Raw genomic sequence first — 7,246 nt, 5'->3', positions numbered from 1 at the left:
GACACCAGATGACACACACGATCTATGTGTTGTTTGTTTGGGCGAAGAGCACGCACGCGATGTCCTCGAGGGGGCAATCTGCGTGCACTGTGAGTTTTTTCCAATGAAAAAGCTCCGTTCTCGTTTGTCTCTTTTTTCGAGTAAAGAGGGGCAGCCATCTGCTTCCCGCGGTTCAGGACCCGCCGCTGCGGAGGCACGGAGGAGAATGAGCTCGTGGGGATCGCAGGTGGACCTGGCCGATGAGTTTAAAGAGGGGCTTTCCCTCTCACGCTCGTCGGCTGTGGACGAGAATGAGCTGCTGGAGGATGATGTTATTTCTTTAACGTCTTCTGATCCAGGGGCCAGTGCTCTGCTGGGTTCAGCCCAGTTTTCAATGTATGCTTCAGACACGGGTCACGACGAGGCGTTCCCCATTGCGACCCCTAGAGGACGCAGTGTCTCGTTCCCTACTCAGGGAACCATGTTACATAAGTAACCTGAGACGTTTTTGTATGACATGTCTCATTTGTATCACTGGGCAGTCGAATGAAACCGATCATCAGAGGTGTCTTCATAACTATATGATCATGCACCTTTGCGCAACAAATAATGCGGATCTCTGTTGTGATACTGTCTGTACCAGTAAAGCCAAACATAATCACTCTTTGCACTATATGAGCAGCTCAGCTTGACAGTTTGTGTTTCTTTAGAGGTTTTTTCTGTCCCTTTATCTGGCTCAATGTTGTCTTCAGCCACCAAACCTGTCAACAAATAAGCACAAATAAACTGATTTCTGATTGTAAAAGCAAAGTTTACAAAATAAACGGAAACACATTTCACAGCACTTACCAAAAAAAGCAAAAAACATGAAAACATACTGTGATCATTTAAATGCACTGTTTAATTTGAAAAATATACCTGTTCCCACAATAAGAATCAGTATAAAGCATCTGTCCATGTTCAATCAGATCAGCTCAGTTCTCTGTTGAGGCTCTCAGTGCTCTGAGCTGTAAGTCACAAACACACACAAGAACTTTCTGCTTTATAAAGGCATGGCTTACTTTATGTATGTGCATTATTCACTCAGTCTAATTTCCTTTCATTTCTCATGAACATGGAAATATTAACTGATGGAAATTAGAAGAATATCGACTTTCTAATTATAGTCTAGCTATGTTTGTATATAACCATAATTTGGAACAAGAGATTGTATGCACTATATATTACACATGAGAATAATGTGAGATATTTTAACATTTGTTACATTTGACTGTTTTTTTAATATTATTATTATTATTATTTCACCATGTTCTAAATTGATTTTTCAACTATGATTGTAAGACAGTTCTGTAGGATTTTAACATACTTCATCTTAATATTGCCAAAGATTCACTCACTTTAAAATGTTACATTTTGTTTGTGTTTAGTTTTTTCATATACTAGTTAAATGATTTTAGATTTTGGTAGCTGCCAGTGATTTATTTTCATTGGTTCTATTAGTTTTCTGACATACATAATACTGTACACAGTATAAAACAGTTACAGCTTCTTTCTCTCTGTCTTCATCTCTGTCTCTGTGTTTCTCTCTTGTCACTCATTGTAGCAGGTTTTTGTAGAGGGCTGATGTGTTTCCTGTCACTGTGGGCCTCAGAGCACAGTAGTACAGAGCAGAGTCTGATACAGCAGCAGAGGAGATCTTCAGATCCACATGGTTTTGTTCCCTTTTTTCAACTTTAACAGAGAATCTTGGATCTATCTCAGACACAGCAGCTTCTTTTGCACTACCGTAGGTGAGTACAAGAAATTCAGGTTTTGATCTTTCATACTGACGGTACCAGTGGAGATAATCTGAAGCTCCAGGTGAATGACTACAGATTAATATAATATTTGAACTCTCCTCATAAACAACAGTTGTTTTGTTTTGTTTGATAACATTTCCAAAGACAGCAGCTGAAAAAGAAAACATTTGTAAGAGTACATTTGTAGTACAAGTTTTTAGTGAGATTTTAAATGAAACTCATTATTGTTTAAAAAAAATGTATACTTAACCAAATAAATACACACCTGCTAAGGCACAGAACAGAATAACTGAATGAAGATCCATTGTACAAGTGTTCACTCCTTAGAAGAGTCAGACTGAATCATTTCTAACACAGTCTCTGTCAAACATAATTAGATCATGTCAGATCTGTGAACACTGAGTCCCTCCTCTCTGAGCCACATTATACCTAGTGACTGATGGCTGAAGGTCTGGAATACATGGCAGCTTTCATTGGCCAAAGCCGCCCATGAGGCCGTTTGATCGACATGTCAAACAACAAATCACAGTTCGTTTCATTTTAGCGTCACATTTCGGGGCGTGGAAATGTCGCCACAATAACAGACCGGTGTGTAAAACTCTCGGATGTATTTTAAATATTCTGTGCCGTGAACTTTAAATATTTCACATACTTTTGAAAATCCAGCATTTAGTTGATCCTAATAAGCGCTCGTCATCACAGTTGTAAACAGGACGGCTTTCTTCTTTCGTGAGGGGGTTTGGCGTCACTGCATCTTTGTTTCCAGGCGGAACGTTACAGAACGTGACACACACGTCTCCCGGAAATCCTGTATAATTCAACCAATCCGATGACGACTTCGAAACTCCTTAAGTGTTTCCACTTTTGTGTGTCATATGCATCAGATGTTTAGCCAACGTTCCGTGGGCGTGACGTCTGAGGCTGAGACTACATTATACCTATAAAGTTCAATTCTGTTGTTCATTACTGCAGTTCCTAGTGAATCTCTGAGAACACTGCCACCTTGTGGCATAATTATTATACCTATATGTGTTACACTTGGTAATGCATTAAAACGTAAACTATTGGCTACTTTTGTATGGTTGTATGGTTTTGTATGTTGAATTTTAATGTTACATAGATAAAAAATATTTTCAGTTTTGCACCTGGATTTATTATTATTTATTTTTTTCAGATGATTTACCTACTCTGCATATTAATTATTTATAATTCTGCTCTGCATAATAATACAGTTGCTCTCTCAGTCTTTGTCTCTGCATCTTTCCTTTTTTTCCACTAGATAAGATAAGGAAAGATTTTAGTACGGTGTTACTGAGTTTCCTGTGACTGTGGTCCTCAGGGCACAGTAGTAGAGAGCAGAGTCTGATACAGCAGCAGGGAAGATCACCAGATCCAAACGTTTGATTTGATTTTTAGCTTCAGAATATAGACGTAGCTCAGGCTCAGATTTACTTGAATATTCAGTGACAAGAAGTAAAAATTCTGGTTTTGCTCGAGGATACTGGCGATACCACTGGAGAGTAACACTAGTGCTGCTAGTGAGACTGTAGTTACAGGACAGAGTCACATTTTCGCCCTCAGAACCATGTTTTTCTGGAAACCATTGTTGTATTGTGTCACCAAAAGAATTTCCTGTGAAAAAGAAAAATACCCTAATTAATTAAACAATAAAACATATTTATACACTGTATATGCAAAGCTAATTGGATTTTATTTTAAGGATTTTTTTCATAATAAGCATATTGATTGAAAGAATATCTCTTACCCATGCAAAATTGGATTATTATAAAGGTGAAGAGAAACATGATGTCCTTACAGAGGTAGTGATGGCAACAATATCTGAATAACTGTAACTGTTTCACTCTGTCTCACACTCTCAACAGTGTGAATAAGCTCCACCCACTGGAGTGTGTTTATTATAGTGAAAAACATGCTCATGTCAAAAACTGCACATTTCAGAGCTCTTAGTTCTTGTCAGGATGTTTATGTAGCAGGCAATATTAGTCTGAAGTTTACCAGCACACAAATGTTTGCAGATGTTACACACATACAGCAGGAACTTAAATGAGTAGTTTCCACCAACATCATAGATTATGCCACACAGTGGCCAACTTCTGAAATTACAAAGTTTTAATTAAATTACTAAAGCTGCAAGCAGCGATTACCAGGGTTCAAGTGCTTTAAGGCATTTAAGTACATGAAAAACACAATACATATTATTTAGCAAGCCTGTAGCCACCTAAATCAGAGTTTTAAAAAAAGTTCACCTAGTTTCGTGAAGTTTTGAGGTTTCGTTTAGGCTTTATAGGCTTTTGGGTATATTTGGACAGGCCCTTTTCTAAACGACCCCATTATAGCTACTCGGAGGGTAAAGTTAAAAATTTTTTTTTTTAATTATTAACCTAGAGCAGGGGTGCCCAACCCTGGTCCTGGAATATCTACCTTCCTGCAGAGTTCAGTTCCAACCCTGATCAAACACTCCTGTCTGTAATTATCAAGTGCTCTTTCAGATCCTAATTAGTTGGTTCAGGTGTGTTTGATCAGGGTTGGAGCTAAACTCTGCAGGAAGGTAGATCTCCAGGAACAGGGTTGGGCACCCCTGACCTAGAGAGTCATGAGAATTGAACTGCAGTGGAGTTTTTTTAGATTGAATGAAAAACCTAGGACTAGTTCGCCAAAGTAGGTTTTTTACATAATCTCAATTATTTAACAAATGATTTGTTTGACAGCAGTGGTCCTAGAGGCAGAGTTGTTAGGAATGGGAAGGTCTATCCTACAATACGACTATTGTGTGTCTGTGTGAAGAACCGCGCAAAATACAATGGTTTACAACCTTTTAAAATGCAATATCGCCCCCAGGTGGCCGATTTCTTTCAGATTTCTCACAGACCTTTAGGACCATCAGTCAAACAGGCCCACTGAGTTTTGTTCCGATCGACCTCTGTTAACCTTGTCTAATAGGTGCTCAAACTTCATTGGCCAATGGCGGCCATGTTTTTTTAGATACACAAATGTTCTTATAGACGCTCGTGGCATATTGGACCAAGACAGTGCATACCAATTTTCATGTTGATTGGATTGTTTTTTTAATTTGACCAAAGATTGAGCTCTTACACAAGTGTAGCGAGTGTGGTGAAGATATCTCATTCTGTTCAAGAGTTACAGCCGTTTTAGTGAAAGTGGCCCCGTGCTTTTCGAACATTTTGCGACGGTGAGCCGAAATCTCAACTTTTTTTGATAATTATTAACATTAACTCTCCACGGAATATTTCTGCACTGGTTTGGTTCAAGCAAAAAACCTTGGACTAGTATTAAAAAAATCCCAAATACCAGAAAATTCATAAGACACTTGAGCCTGCGACCAACGTTTTAGGAGTTATGAGCGATTTTGTACTTTTGATTGCTGTAGCGCCCCTGTCAGGCCGATTGGGGCGAGCCTTGGTGACACTGGTGTAAGTACTACCGTCCTTCCAAGTTTCAAGTCTCTACGACTTACGGTTTGGTCTGCACGATCAGTTTTATGTGGAGATTGCTGATCCTTGGCCATTCTAACAATAACAATAGGGTTTCAGCGCTACGCGCTTGAACCCCTAATAAATTGTTCTTCTCAGAGACAAAAGCTGAAATAATTTTAAAAGTCCCTATCTGAATTTTAACTTAGTTTTTTTCTGTACTATCATGAAAACAAATGTTTTTAAATGTTGTCATTCTTTATGATCTTGTCTTTGTGCACAGGGTTGTTGTCATGCTGAATTAGTAAAGAACTTCCCAAACTGCTGCAGCAAGGCTAAAAAGTACACAGTTCCAGAGAATGTTATTGTATGTCAGAATTTATAAAGACACATTGGGTAAAAGTATCTGCTAAATGAATAAATGTAAAATTACTGGAATAGCAAAGCCTGTGACTTTAAAGGGATTTTCACATTAAGCCATTTATAATGTATGTGGCTTTAGTTTTTCGAGGACTAGATTTGAGTATGACAATACTCAGTGTGTCAGTGAGAGAACAAGCTCCAAAGTCACTGGCAAAGCCATAAAAACAAACCTACAAGACTGAGTGATAATTTCAAATAGGCTGGATGCTGTTGGAGAGTCAACAGAGCAATGAACTCAACAGGAATGGTGCTGAAAGACACAAGTACAAAAAATCTTAATATTAAAACAGAGTGATATCTCAGCACCCATTAAACAAATCATCCTCCCTCTACTTGCTCCCTGTTTTTACTACATGGCAAGCAATTAAGATGTTATATTAAGAATGTATTTGTGCATAAAAGGACACATTGTCAATACTTCTTGGAAATTTTTTAGCAGGCCTGATTCAACCACACACAGGTGTGACCACATATTTTATTACATTCAGGGCTGGATAGATTGTGGTTTTGTTTGTGGATTTCACTAGATATTTTCAAAGTGAAAAGAGCTTCAGGTTTTTGTACGACATTCTTCATGTTTTGTATCACTGGGCTCCAACTCTTAGAGCACAATAATAGAGAGCTGAATCTGACAGACGGACATCAGTAATAGTGAGTTCAGTGGAGGTGTGTAATGCAGTCAGCTGAAACCGATGATCAGAGGTGTGTTCATAATCACTTGCTGACCGTGCATTTTTGAGTAATAAATACTCAGGTTCTCTGTTGGGATACTGTTTGTACCAGTAAAGCCGAACATATTGACTATTTGTACTATATGAGCAGCTCAGCTTGACAGTTTCTCTTTCTTCAGTGTTTTTTTCTGTCCCTTTATCTGGCTCAATGTTGTCTCCAGCCACCAAACCTGTCAACAATAAGAACATATGAACTGATTTTTGATTTGTGAAAGTTTATAAAATAATATTGCTAACACATTTTGCAGCATATTTTACAAAAATACAAATGACTAAAATAATACCAATAATACCTGTTCCCACAATGAGAATCAGTATGAAGCATCTGTCCATGTTCAATCAGATCAGCTCAGTTCTCTGTTGAGGCTCTCAGTGCTCTGAGCTGTAAGTCACTGCAGATCAGTCATTAACACACACAGGAACTTCCTTCTCTCTGAACTTCCTGCTGCTGTTTATGATTATATTTGAATAACTACACACTTTTATTAGAGAATTTTATAAAAAGGTTTACTTGAGGTTATACAGCAAAAGCAATATGAGATGGTTGTTAATTAAACTGTCTTGATGGAGTTCAGCTTTCTCACTGTGTGCAAAACATGAAAGAGATAATAGTGGGGCAAAAAGTGTATGCGATGGAGTATTTCTACAAAAAACACAAAAAAAAATCAGTAAGTGCCAGTATAAAGCCAACTATCGGTCAGTCAAATACTGTACTCTTTACATCGGCATTTACACCCAAGTTTTTTATTTATGAAGCTTATAGTGGTTTGAATATTTGATGCCTGTGTTTCTCACTTTGACAGTTTCCTATTTATCATGAGCATGGAAATATTAACTAATGAAAATAGGAAGAATATGTAAC

Source organism: Sinocyclocheilus rhinocerous, unplaced genomic scaffold (assembly GCF_001515625.1).
Source record: "Sinocyclocheilus rhinocerous isolate Xijiao unplaced genomic scaffold, SAMN03320098_v1.1 scaffold444, whole genome shotgun sequence".
NCBI classification, from domain to species: Eukaryota; Metazoa; Chordata; class Actinopteri; order Cypriniformes; family Cyprinidae; genus Sinocyclocheilus; species Sinocyclocheilus rhinocerous.
Note: the sequence above shows the minus strand (reverse complement) of the source record.